General features: G+C 45.8%; 12 non-coding genes across 12 annotated transcripts; all 12 read left to right on the top strand.

The window, feature by feature from the left end:
- The first annotated feature begins 1,256 nt into the window (after positions 1 to 1,256).
- Positions 1,257 to 1,327, top strand: trnag-gcc (transfer RNA glycine (anticodon GCC)). Its single transcript has one exon. It is a non-coding gene; the product is annotated as a tRNA-Gly (tRNA).
- A 386-nt stretch (positions 1,328 to 1,713) lies between these two features.
- On the top strand, positions 1,714 to 1,784 carry trnag-ccc (transfer RNA glycine (anticodon CCC)). The gene has a single exon. It is a non-coding gene; the product is annotated as a tRNA-Gly (tRNA).
- A 625-nt stretch (positions 1,785 to 2,409) lies between these two features.
- Positions 2,410 to 2,480, top strand: trnag-gcc (transfer RNA glycine (anticodon GCC)). The gene has a single exon. It is a non-coding gene; the product is annotated as a tRNA-Gly (tRNA).
- Positions 2,481 to 4,340: 1,860 nt separating this feature from the next.
- trnag-gcc (transfer RNA glycine (anticodon GCC)) lies at positions 4,341 to 4,411 on the top strand. Its single transcript has one exon. It is a non-coding gene; the product is annotated as a tRNA-Gly (tRNA).
- A 386-nt stretch (positions 4,412 to 4,797) lies between these two features.
- On the top strand, positions 4,798 to 4,868 carry trnag-ccc (transfer RNA glycine (anticodon CCC)). The gene has a single exon. It is a non-coding gene; the product is annotated as a tRNA-Gly (tRNA).
- A 625-nt stretch (positions 4,869 to 5,493) lies between these two features.
- trnag-gcc (transfer RNA glycine (anticodon GCC)) lies at positions 5,494 to 5,564 on the top strand. Its single transcript has one exon. It is a non-coding gene; the product is annotated as a tRNA-Gly (tRNA).
- A 1,864-nt stretch (positions 5,565 to 7,428) lies between these two features.
- trnag-gcc (transfer RNA glycine (anticodon GCC)) lies at positions 7,429 to 7,499 on the top strand. Its single transcript has one exon. It is a non-coding gene; the product is annotated as a tRNA-Gly (tRNA).
- Positions 7,500 to 7,885: 386 nt separating this feature from the next.
- On the top strand, positions 7,886 to 7,956 carry trnag-ccc (transfer RNA glycine (anticodon CCC)). Its single transcript has one exon. It is a non-coding gene; the product is annotated as a tRNA-Gly (tRNA).
- A 625-nt stretch (positions 7,957 to 8,581) lies between these two features.
- trnag-gcc (transfer RNA glycine (anticodon GCC)) lies at positions 8,582 to 8,652 on the top strand. The gene has a single exon. It is a non-coding gene; the product is annotated as a tRNA-Gly (tRNA).
- Positions 8,653 to 10,513: 1,861 nt separating this feature from the next.
- trnag-gcc (transfer RNA glycine (anticodon GCC)) lies at positions 10,514 to 10,584 on the top strand. Its single transcript has one exon. It is a non-coding gene; the product is annotated as a tRNA-Gly (tRNA).
- A 386-nt stretch (positions 10,585 to 10,970) lies between these two features.
- Positions 10,971 to 11,041, top strand: trnag-ccc (transfer RNA glycine (anticodon CCC)). Its single transcript has one exon. It is a non-coding gene; the product is annotated as a tRNA-Gly (tRNA).
- Positions 11,042 to 11,666: 625 nt separating this feature from the next.
- On the top strand, positions 11,667 to 11,737 carry trnag-gcc (transfer RNA glycine (anticodon GCC)). Its single transcript has one exon. It is a non-coding gene; the product is annotated as a tRNA-Gly (tRNA).
- Positions 11,738 to 13,474: the final 1,737 nt, after the last annotated feature.

Consider the following 13,474-nt stretch of genomic DNA (forward strand, 5'->3'; position numbering starts at 1 on the left):
GCCACACAAGACGAAAACAAACTACTAATGTCAGCTTTACATACACAACAAGTCACCAAAAAGCGGGGGAAGCATTTAGGCGAAGCGATCGCATATAGTCAATTTAGCACAAACGCGCACGGAGGACGCATTTGGAGCGATGGGAGGACACTGACCCTCCGTTGACCCTGATACTGACTGTTGTTTGTGCTTATGCACCGAACAGCAGCTCAGAGAGAGTACCCAACCTTTCTGGAGTCCTTGGAAGGTATGCTGGAGAGCGCTCCCCCTGGGGACTCCCTCGTTCTGCTGGGGGACTTCAACGCTCACGTGGGTAATGACAGTGAGACCTGGAGGGGCGTGATTGGGAGGAACGGACCTCCCGATCAAAACCCAAGCGGTGTTTTGTTATTGGACTTCTGTGCTCGCCACGGACTGACCATAATGAACACCATGTTTAAACACAATGGTGTCCATATGTGCACTTGGCACCAGGAATCCCTAGGCCGCAGTTCGATGATCGATTTTGTAGTATAGACGTAAAGTATACGTCTATTGTTCCGGCTGACGTGACCCTCATGTATAAAGGAGGAGCGTCGCCGGAAACGTGTCTCTCAGAACCTTCTAGCGCAAACCAATACGAGTGTCCTGAGTGACAAGCAAGCCTGGCAGTTGTTTGGGACTCATAGAACCATAGTTACATACGTAACTTTCGTTCTATTTCGTCCCTCCCGGCCGCCAGGTGGCGCTGCTGAAAAAGGAAGGAACGCCGAATACAAGCGATGTCACGAAGACCCGGGAAAGTGTACCTCATAGAGGGGCCTCCGCCGGACCTCGAACCACATCCAGTGGATTAGGAGAGGTGACATCCAAGCTGTAGAATCTGGAGAACGTGCAAGGAGACGACCAGGAAGCAGCCTCCAATGACACTCCTTTCAGAACTTCCGATGATGTAGCCACACCCCTGGTGGAGTGACTGCGCACCCCAGGAGGAGGGGGACGACCAGGGACCCGGTACGACTGCTGAATCACCTCCCCGATCCAACGTGAGAGGCGTTGCTTGGATACAGCAGCCCCTTCATTCGGGCTGTTGTAAGCCACAAAAAGCTGGGTGGATGCGCGGAAACCTGCCGTAGCATCCAAATAAGAGCGGAGCGCCCTCACAGGACAACAAAACCCCGTTTCCGTCAATCATCACTACTCACGAACAAGGTTAAGTCCTGGAACTGTCACTGACAGACGACCCATTTTTTTTTATGATCAGCAAACACCATTAAGCATTGGTAGTTCAGTGGTTGAATTCTCGCTTGCCATGTGAGAGGCCCGGGTTCGATTCCCGGCCAATGCAGTTTAGATTTAATCAAGTGACAGCAGCTTAGTAGGAATTTGTTCAATTCTGCTCCTGCAATGAATGTAATCGCGAATGCAATGTATGGTTATCGCCGAGTGAAGTTACTGCAATATATCAGAGGTGGCTTCTTTATTGATTTTTCAATGTAACATTGTCAACCGTTATCTCCAAGTGTTGTTACCGCAAAGGATCGTTATCACATTATACAGTTCCTTAACATTATTGCAGTGTTGGTATCACAATATATCATTATTGTTATTATTATATATTATTATTGCAATACACACATTGTAACAATAGTCCAAGAACAGTAGAATGACATGTCCCTTCAAAAATGTTTTACCTTGGTGGAGGTTTGACAGACTGTTGACTAAGAGCAATAAGCATTGGTTGTTCAGTGGTAGAATTCTCGCTTCCCATGTGAGAGGCCCGGGTTCGATTCCCGGCCAATGCAGTCTATCTTATGTAGCGATAGTTGATGTTGTCTTTTGGACGAACGAGCAATTTGATCAGCGCTTGAGGAAGTCGTAATTCCCTCAATCGCCTATAGGGGCACCACGTTATGTTTACTTTCAGTTTTGGAGAAACGCAACGAATAAAATCTAAATCCTCATTTATTTATTCATAATCTGAAGTCACCACATTCGATGTTCGTGGTTCTTTGTATTACTAAAATAATAAAAAAGTTGAAAAATGGCTGGAATGTACTGACCGGGATTCCAACGGACCTTTGGTTAATTTTGTTTATGGTTTTTCAAGCAAACTTGGCAGGGGTGGAGATTGAGCTTTCCGATAAAATACTTTGGTGCCATAAACCTGTGGTTCTGGCTGGTGAAAAGCAAACATTCACATCCTGGTGACATGGCCGGTGGTTGACTTCAAAAGGGTGTAATCTCTGTTGGGCTGTCTCTGGCTTAGGTAGAAAGGGGGAGAGCGGAGACCTCTCAGCCCCACCCCAGGTTGACCTTGCGCATATTTCTAAGAGTGAAATGTTGAGTGAAGGGAGAAAAAAAATGAGGGTGACTGGCAATAGTCGTTACACTTTACACAGGTACAACCCATTGGGTAAACAGAATTAAGCATTGGTAGTTCAATGGTAGAATTCTCGCTTGCCATGTGGGAGGCCCGGGTTCGATTCCCGGCCAATGCACAACTTCTCGTAATCAAATGTTATTATTATGGATTGTGATCCCAACGTGTAGTTATTTACCATCATTGTTTTCTCGTTATCATACCCCCTCAAGCAAAAGTCTCATATCAGCGTGACACATGTCTAAGATAGACTTTTCTATTGTTTTTCGTTTATGAACTATCGTGTGATGATTTTGGCTTATTCTATTTGTGTCATCCTGTAAAATTGCACTCTACATTCCAAAAAATGGCATGTTACCGGCCACTCAAATCTTTTATCTTCCTCGAGGTCTTTAGCCTAATCATGAAAGAGAAGGAAGCATTGGTAGTTCAGTGGTAGAATTCTTGCATTCCATGCGAGAGGCCCGGGTTCGATACCTGGCAAATGCAGCTTAGATTTAGTAATTCAACAGCATCGAAGTATGATATTGTTCAAATCTGTTCCTGCAATTAATGTAATTGTGATTGCAATGTATGGTGAAGTGAAGTTAGTACAGTATATCAGAGGTGGCTTCCATTTTTTTTTCTCATTGTAACATTGTCAACCGTTCGATCTGGAACGTTACTTCAGTCCCGAAAATATGACAGCAACTGTCAAAAAACCCTTGTTAAATAATCTGCCAGGCTGCCACACAAGACGAAAACAAACTACTAATGTCAGCTTTACATACACAACAAGTCACCAAAAAGCGGGGGAAGCATTTAGGCGAAGCGATTGCATATAGTCAATTTAGCACAAACGCGCACGGAGGACGCATTTGGAGCGATGGGAGGACACTGACCCTCCGTTGACCCTGATACTGACTGTTGTTTGTGCTTATGCACCGAACAGCAGCTCAGAGAGAGTACCCAACCTTTCTGGAGTCCTTGGAAGGTATGCTGGAGAGCGCTCCCCCTGGGGACTCCCTCGTTCTGCTGGGGGACTTCAACGCTCACGTGGGTAATGACAGTGAGACCTGGAGGGGCGTGATTGGGAGGAACGGACCTCCCGATCAAAACCCAAGCGGTGTTTTGTTATTGGACTTCTGTGCTCGCCACGGACTGACCATAATGAACACCATGTTTAAACACAATGGTGTCCATATGTGCACTTGGCACCAGGACACTCTAGGCCGCAGTTCGATGATCGACTTTGTAGTATAGACGTAAAGTATACGTCTATTGTTCCGGCTGACGTGACCCTCATGTATAAAGGAGCGTCGCCGGAAACGTGTCTCTCAGAACCTTCTAGCGCAAACCAATACGAGTGTCCTGAGTGACAAGCAAGCCTGGCAGTTGTTTGGGACTCATAGAACCATAGTTACATACGTAACTTTCGTTCTATTTCGTCCCTCCCGGCCGCCAGGTGGCGCTGCTGAAAAAGGAAGGAACGCCGAATACAAGCGATGTCACGAAGACCCGGGAAAGTGTACCTCATAGAGGGGCCTCCGCCGGACCTCGAACCACATCCAGTGGATTAGGAGAAGTGACATCCAAGCTGTAGAATCTGGAGAACGTGCAAGGAGACGACCAGGAAGCAGCCTCCAATGACACTCCTTTCAGAACTTCCAATGATGTAGCCACACCCCTGGTGGAGTGACTGCGCACCCCAGGAGGAGGGGGACGACCAGGGACCCGGTACGACTGCTGAATCACCTCCCCGATCCAACGTGAGAGGCGTTGCTTGGATACAGCAGCCCCTTCATTCGGGCTGTTGTAAGCCACAAAAAGCTGGGTGGATGCGCGGAAACCTGCCGTAGCATCCAAATAAGAGCGGAGCGCCCTCACAGGACAACAACACCCCGTTTCCGTCAATCATCACTACTCACGAACAAGGTTAAGTCCTGGAACTGTCACTGACAGACGACCCATTTTTTTTATGATCAGCAAACACCATTAAGCATTGGTAGTTCAGTGGTTGAATTCTCGCTTGCCATGTGAGAGGCCCGGGTTCGATTCCCGGCCAATGCAGTTTAGATTTAGTCAAGTGACAGCAGCTTAGTAGGAATTTGTTCAATTCTGCTCCTGCAATGAATGTAATCGCGAATGCAATGTATGGTTATCGCCGAGTGAAGTTACTGCAATATATCAGAGGTGGCTTCTTTATTGATTTTTCAATGTAACATTGTCAACCGTTATCTCCAAGTGTTGTTACCGCAAAGGATCGTTATCACATTATACAGTTCCTTAACATTATTGCAGTGTTGGTATCACAATATATCATTATTGTTATTATTATATATTATTATTGCAATACACACATTGTAACAATAGTCCAAGAACAGTAGAATGACATGTCCCTTCAAAAATGTTTTACCTTGGTGGAGGTTTGACAGACTGTTGACTAAGAGCAATAAGCATTGGTTGTTCAGTGGTAGAATTCTCGCTTCCCATGTGAGAGGCCCGGGTTCGATTCCCGGCCAATGCAGTCTATCTTATGTAGCGATAATTGATGTTGTCTTTTGGACGAACGAGCAATTTGATCAGCGCTTGAGGAAGTCGTAATTCCCTCAATCGCCTATAGGGGCACCACGTTATGTTTACTTTCAGTTTTGGAGAAACGCAACGAATAAAATCTAAATCCTCATTTATTTATTCATAATCTGAAGTCGCCACATTCGATGTTCGTGGTTCTTTGTATTACTAAAAGAATAAAAAAGTTGAAAAATGGCTGGAATGTACTGACCGGGATTCCAACGGACCTTTGGTTAATTTTGTTTATGGTTTTTCAAGCAAACTTGGCAGGGGTGGAGATTGAGCTTTCCGATAAAATACTTTGGTGCCATAAACCTGTGGTTCTGGCTGGTGAAAAGCAAACATTCACATCCTGGTGACATGGCCGGTGGTTGACTTCAAAAGGGTGTAATCTCTGTTGGGCTGTCTCTGGCTTAGGTAGAAAGGGGGAGAGCGGAGACCTCTCAGCCCCACCCCAGGTTGACCTTGCGCATATTTCTAAGAGTGAAATGTTGAGTGAAGGGAGAAAAAAAATGAGGGTGACTGGCAATGGTCGTTACACTTTACACAGGTACAACCCATTGGGTAAACAGAATTAAGCATTGGTAGTTCAATGGTAGAATTTTCGCTTGCCATGTGGGAGGCCCGGGTTCGATTCCCGGCCAATGCACAACTTCTCGTAATCAAATGTTATTATTATGGATTGTGATCCCAACGTGTAGTTATTTACCATCATTGTTTTCTCGTTATCATACCCCCTCAAGCAAAAGTCTCATATCAGCGTGACACATGTCTAAGATAGACTTTTCTATTGTTTTTCGTTTATGAACTATCGTGTGATGATTTTGGCTTATTCTATTTGTGTCATCCTGTAAAATTGCACTCTACATTCCAAAAAATGGCATGTTACCGGCCACTCAAATCTTTTATCTTCCTCGAGGTCTTTAGCCTAATCATGAAAGAGAAGGAAGCATTGGTAGTTCAGTGGTAGGATTCTTGCATTCCATGCGAGAGGCCCGGGTTCGGTTCCTGGCAAATGCATCTTAGATTTAGTAATTCAACAGCATCTTAGTATGATATTGTTCAAATCTGTTCCTGCAATTAATGTAATTGTGATTGCAATGTATGGTGAAGTGAAGTTAGTACAGTATATCAGAGGTGGCTTCCATTTTTTTTTCTCATTGTAACATTGTCAACCGTTCGATCTGGAACGTTACTTCAGTCCCGAAAATATGACAGCAACTGTCAAAAAACCCTTGTTAAATAATCTGCCAGGCTGCCACACAAGACGAAAACAAACTACTAATGTCAGCTTTACATACACAACAAGTCACCAAAAAGCGGGGGAAGCATTTAGGCGAAGCGATCGCATATAGTCAATTTAGCACAAACGCGCACGGAGGACGCATTTGGAGCGATGGGAGGACACTGACCCTCCGTTGACCCTGATACTGACTGTTGTTTGTGCTTATGCACCGAACAGCAGCTCAGAGAGAGTACCCAACCTTTCTGGAGTCCTTGGAAGGTATGCTGGAGAGCGCTCCCCCTGGGGACTCCCTCGTTCTGCTGGGGGACTTCAACGCTCACGTGGGTAATGACAGTGAGACCTGGAGGGGCGTGATTGGGAGGAACGGACCTCCCGATCAAAACCCAAGCGGTGTTTTGTTATTGGACTTCTGTGCTCGCCACGGACTGACCATAATGAACACCATGTTTAAACACAATGGTGTCCATATGTGCACTTGGCACCAGGAATCCCTAGGCCGCAGTTCGATGATCGATTTTGTAGTATAGACGTAAAGTATACGTCTATTGTTCCGGCTGACGTGGCCCTCATGTATAAAGGAGGAGCGTCGCCGGAAACGTGTCTCTCAGAACCTTCTAGCGCAAACCAATACGAGTGTCCTGAGTGACAAGCAAGCCTGGCAGTTGTTTGGGACTCATAGAACCATAGTTACATACGTAACTTTCGTTCTATTTCGTCCCTCCCGGCCGCCAGGTGGCGCTGCTGAAAAAGGAAGGAACGCCGAATACAAGCGATGTCACGAAGACCCGGGAAAGTGTACCTCATAGAGGGGCCTCCGCCGGACCTCGAACCACATCCAGTGGATTAGGAGAGGTGACATCCAAGCTGTAGAATCTGGAGAACGTGCAAGGAGACGACCAGGAAGCAGCCTCCAATGACACTCCTTTCAGAACTTCCGATGATGTAGCCACACCCCTGGTGGAGTGACTGCGCACCCCAGGAGGAGGGGGACGACCAGGGACCCGGTACGACTGCTGAATCACCTCCCCGATCCAACGTGAGAGGCGTTGCTTGGATACAGCAGCCCCTTCATTCGGGCTGTTGTAAGCCACAAAAAGCTGGGTGGATGCGCGGAAACCTGCCGTAGCATCCAAATAAGAGCGGAGCGCCCTCACAGGACAACAAAACCCCGTTTCCGTCAATCATCACTACTCACGAACAAGGTTAAGTCCTGGAACTGTCACTGACAGACGACCCATTTTTTTTTATGATCAGCAAACACCATTAAGCATTGGTAGTTCAGTGGTTGAATTCTCGCTTGCCATGTGAGAGGCCCGGGTTCGATTCCCGGCCAATGCAGTTTAGATTTAATCAAGTGACAGCAGCTTAGTAGGAATTTGTTCAATTCTGCTCCTGCAATGAATGTAATCGCGAATGCAATGTATGGTTATCGCCGAGTGAAGTTACTGCAATATATCAGAGGTGGCTTCTTTATTGATTTTTCAATGTAACATTGTCAACCGTTATCTCCAAGTGTTGTTACCGCAAAGGATCGTTATCACATTATACAGTTCCTTAACATTATTGCAGTGTTGGTATCACAATATATCATTATTGTTATTATTATATATTATTATTGCAATACACACATTGTAACAATAGTCCAAGAACAGTAGAATGACATGTCCCTTCAAAAATGTTTTACCTTGGTGGAGGTTTGACAGACTGTTGACTAAGAGCAATAAGCATTGGTTGTTCAGTGGTAGAATTCTCGCTTCCCATGTGAGAGGCCCGGGTTCGATTCCCGGCCAATGCAGTCTATCTTATGTAGCGATAGTTGATGTTGTCTTTTGGACGAACGAGCAATTTGATCAGCACTTGAGTAAGTCGTAATTCCCTCAATCGCCTATAGGGGCACCACGTTATGTTTACTTTCAGTTTTGGAGAAACGCAACGAATAAAATCTAAATCCTCATTTATTTATTCATAATCTGAAGTCACCACATTCGATGTTCGTGGTTCTTTGTATTACTAAAATAATAAAAAAGTTGAAAAATGGCTGGAATGTACTGACCGGGATTCCAACGGACCTTTGGTTAATTTTGTTTATGGTTTTTCAAGCAAACTTGGCAGGGGTGGAGATTGAGCTTTCCGATAAAATACTTTGGTGCCATAAACCTGTGGTTCTGGCTGGTGAAAAGCAAACATTCACATCCTGGTGACATGGCCGGTGGTTGACTTCAAAAGGGTGTAATCTCTGTTGGGCTGTCTCTGGCTTAGGTAGAAAGGGGGAGAGCGGAGACCTCTCAGCCCCACCCCAGGTTGACCTTGCGCATATTTCTAAGAGTGAAATGTTGAGTGAAGGGAGAAAAAAAATGAGGGTGACTGGCAATAGTCGTTACACTTTACACAGGTACAACCCATTGGGTAAACAGAATTAAGCATTGGTAGTTCAATGGTAGAATTCTCGCTTGCCATGTGGGAGGCCCGGGTTCGATTCCCGGCCAATGCACAACTTCTCGTAATCAAATGTTATTATTATGGATTGTGATCCCAACGTGTAGTTATTTACCATCATTGTTTTCTCGTTATCATACCCCCTCAAGCAAAAGTCTCATATCAGCGTGACACATGTCTAAGATAGACTTTTCTATTGTTTTTCGTTTATGAACTATCGTGTGATGATTTTGGCTTATTCTATTTGTGTCATCCTGTAAAATTGCACTCTACATTCCAAAAAATGGCATGTTACCGGCCACTCAAATCTTTTATCTTCCTCGAGGTCTTTAGCCTAATCATGAAAGAGAAGGAAGCATTGGTAGTTCAGTGGTAGAATTCTTGCATTCCATGCGAGAGGCCCGGGTTCGATACCTGGCAAATGCAGCTTAGATTTAGTAATTCAACAGCATCGAAGTATGATATTGTTCAAATCTGTTCCTGCAATTAATGTAATTGTGATTGCAATGTATGGTGAAGTGAAGTTAGTACAGTATATCAGAGGTGGCTTCCATTTTTTTTTCTCATTGTAACATTGTCAACCGTTCGATCTGGAACGTTACTTCAGTCCCGAAAATATGACAGCAACTGTCAAAAAACCCTTGTTAAATAATCTGCCAGGCTGCCACACAAGACGAAAACAAACTACTAATGTCAGCTTTACATACACAACAAGTCACCAAAAAGCGGGGGAAGCATTTAGGCGAAGCGATTGCATATAGTCAATTTAGCACAAACGCGCACGGAGGACGCATTTGGAGCGATGGGAGGACACTGACCCTCCGTTGACCCTGATACTGACTGTTGTTTGTGCTTATGCACCGAACAGCAGCTCAGAGAGAGTACCCAACCTTTCTGGAGTCCTTGGAAGGTATGCTGGAGAGCGCTCCCCCTGGGGACTCCCTCGTTCTGCTGGGGGACTTCAACGCTCACGTGGGTAATGACAGTGAGACCTGGAGGGGCGTGATTGGGAGGAACGGACCTCCCGATCAAAACCCAAGCGGTGTTTTGTTATTGGACTTCTGTGCTCGCCACGGACTGACCATAATGAACACCATGTTTAAACACAATGGTGTCCATATGTGCACTTGGCACCAGGACACTCTAGGCCGCAGTTCGATGATCGACTTTGTAGTATAGACGTAAAGTATACGTCTATTGTTCCGGCTGACGTGACCCTCATGTATAAAGGAGCGTCGCCGGAAACGTGTCTCTCAGAACCTTCTAGCGCAAACCAATACGAGTGTCCTGAGTGACAAGCAAGCCTGGCAGTTGTTTGGGACTCATAGAACCATAGTTACATACGTAACTTTCGTTCTATTTCGTCCCTCCCGGCCGCCAGGTGGCGCTGCTGAAAAAGGAAGGAACGCCGAATACAAGCGATGTCACGAAGACCCGGGAAAGTGTACCTCATAGAGGGGCCTCCGCCGGACCTCGAACCACATCCAGTGGATTAGGAGAAGTGACATCCAAGCTGTAGAATCTGGAGAACGTGCAAGGAGACGACCAGGAAGCAGCCTCCAATGACACCTCTTTCAGAACTTCCAATGATGTAGCCACACCCCTGGTGGAGTGACTGCGCACCCCAGGAGGAGGGGGACGACCAGGGACCCGGTACGACTGCTGAATCACCTCCCCGATCCAACGTGAGAGCCGTTGCTTGGATACAGCAGCCCCTTCATTCGGGCTGTTGTAAGCCACAAAAAGCTGGGTGGATGCGCGGAAACCTGCCGTAGCATCCAAATAAGAGCGGAGCGCCCTCACAGGACAACAAAACGCCGTTTCCGTCAATCATCACTACTCACGAACAAGGTTAAGTCCTGGAACTGTCACTGACAGACGACCCATTTTTTTTTATGATCAGCAAACACCATTAAGCATTGGTAGTTCAGTGGTTGAATTCTCGCTTGCCATGTGAGAGGCCCGGGTTCGATTCCCGGCCAATGCAGTTTAGATTTAATCAAGTGACAGCAGCTTAGTAGGAATTTGTTCAATTCTGCTCCTGCAATGAATGTAATCGCGAATGCAATGTATGGTTATCGCCGAGTGAAGTTACTGCAATATATCAGAGGTGGCTTCTTTATTGATTTTTCAATGTAACATTGTCAACCGTTATCTCCAAGTGTTGTTACCGCAAAGGATCGTTATCACATTATACAGTTCCTTAACATTATTGCAGTGTTGGTATCACAATATATCATTATTGTTATTATTATATATTATTATTGCAATACACACATTGTAACAATAGTCCAAGAACAGTAGAATGACATGTCCCTTCAAAAATGTTTTACCTTGGTGGAGGTTTGACAGACTGTTGACTAAGAGCAATAAGCATTGGTTGTTCAGTGGTAGAATTCTCGCTTCCCATGTGAGAGGCCCGGGTTCGATTCCCGGCCAATGCAGTCTATCTTATGTAGCGATAGTTGATGTTGTCTTTTGGACGAACGAGCAATTTGATCAGCGCTTGAGGAAGTCGTAATTCCCTCAATCGCCTATAGGGGCACCACGTTATGTTTACTTTCAGTTTTGGAGAAACGCAACGAATAAAATCTAAATCCTCATTTATTTATTCATAATCTGAAGTCGCCACATTCGATGTTCGTGGTTCTTTGTATTACTAAAAGAATAAAAAAGTTGAAAAATGGCTGGAATGTACTGACCGGGATTCCAACGGACCTTTGGTTAATTTTGTTTATGGTTTTTCAAGCAAACTTGGCAGGGGTGGAGATTGAGCTTTCCGATAAAATACTTTGGTGCCATAAACCTGTGGTTCTGGCTGGTGAAAAGCAAACATTCACATCCTGGTGACATGGCCGGTGGTTGACTTCAAAAGGGTGTAATCTCTGTTGGGCTGTCTCTGGCTTAGGTAGAAAGGGGGAGAGCGGAGACCTCTCAGCCCCACCCCAGGTTGACCTTGCGCATATTTCTAAGAGTGAAATGTTGAGTGAAGGGAGAAAAAAAATGAGGGTGACTGGCAATAGTCATTACACTTTACACAGGTACAACCCATTGGGTAAACAGAATTAAGCATTGGTAGTTCAATGGTAGAATTCTCGCTTGCCATGTGGGAGGCCCGGCTTCGATTCCCGGCCAATGCACAACTTCTCGTAATCAAATGTTATTATTATGGATTGTGATCCCAACGTGTAGTTATTTACCATCATTGTTTTCTCGTTATCATACCCCCTCAAGCAAAAGTCTCATATCAGCGTGACACATGTCTAAGATAGACTTTTCTATTGTTTTTCGTTTATGAACTATCGTGTGATGATTTTGGCTTATTCTATTTGTGTCATCCTGTAAAATTGCACTCTACATTCCAAAAAATGGCATGTTACCGGCCACTCAAATCTTTTATCTTCCTCGAGGTCTTTAGCCTAATCATGAAAGAGAAGGAAGCATTGGTAGTTCAGTGGTAGAATTCTTGCATTCCATGCGAGAGGCCAGGGTTCGGTTCCTGGCAAATGCATCTTAGATTTAGTAATTCAACAGCATCTTAGTATGATATTGTTCAAATCTGTTCCTGCAATTAATGTAATTGTGATTGCAATGTATGGTGAAGTGAAGTTAGTACAGTATATCAGAGGTGGCTTCCATTTTTTTTTCTCATTGTAACATTGTCAACCGTTCGATCTGGAACGTTACTTCAGTCCCGAAAATATGACAGCAACTGTCAAACAACCCTTGTTAAATAATCTGCCAGGCTGCCACACAAGACGAAAACAAACTACTAATGTCAGCTTTACATACACAACAAGCCACCAAAAAGCGGGGGAAGCATTTAGGCGAAGCGATCGCATATAGTCAATTTAGCACAAACGCGCACGGAGGACGCATTTGGAGCGATGGGAGGACACTGACCCTCCGTTGACCCTGATACTGACTGTTGTTTGTGCTTATGCACCGAACAGCAGCTCAGAGAGAGTACCCAACCTTTCTGGAGTCCTTGGAAGGTATGCTGGAGAGCGCTCCCCCTGGGGACTCCCTCGTTCTGCTGGGGGACTTCAACGCTCACGTGGGTAATGACAGTGAGACCTGGAGGGGCGTGATTGGGAGGAACGGACCTCCCGATCAAAACCCAAGCGGTGTTTTGTTATTGGACTTCTGTGCTCGCCACGGACTGACCATAATGAACACCATGTTTAAACACAATGGTGTCCATATGTGCACTTGGCACCAGGAATCCCTAGGCCGCAGTTCGATGATCGATTTTGTAGTATAGACGTAAAGTATACGTCTATTGTTCCGGCTGACGTGACCCTCATGTATAAAGGAGGAGCGTCGCCGGAAACGTGTCTCTCAGAACCTTCTAGCGCAAACCAATACGAGTGTCCTGAGTGACAAGCAAGCCTGGCAGTTGTTTGGGACTCATAGAACCATAGTTACATACGTAACTTTCGTTCTATTTCGTCCCTCCCGGCCGCCAGGTGGCGCTGCTGAAAAAGTAAGGAACGCCGAATACAAGCGATGTCACGAAGACCCGGGAAAGTGTACCTCATAGAGGGGCCTCCGCCGGACCTCGAACCACATCCAGTGGATTAGGAGAGGTGACATCCAAGCTGTAGAATCTGGAGAACGTGCAAGGAGACGACCAGGAAGCAGCCTCCAATGACACTCCTTTCAGAACTTCCGATGATGTAGCCACACCCCTGGTGGAGTGACTGCGCACCCCAGGAGGAGGGGGACGACCAGGGACCCGGTACGACTGCTGAATCACCTCCCCGATCCAACGTGAGAGCCGTTGCTTGGATACAGCAGCCCCTTCATTCGGGCTGTTGTAAGCCACAAAAAGCTGGGTGGATGCGCGGAAACCTGCCGTAGCATCCAAATAAGAG

The sequence above is a fragment of the Leptonotus elevatus genome, chromosome 5, assembly GCF_054856555.1.
Source record: "Leptonotus elevatus isolate MCC_2025b chromosome 5, RoL_Lele_1.0, whole genome shotgun sequence".
Taxonomy (NCBI): domain Eukaryota; kingdom Metazoa; phylum Chordata; class Actinopteri; order Syngnathiformes; family Syngnathidae; genus Leptonotus; species Leptonotus elevatus.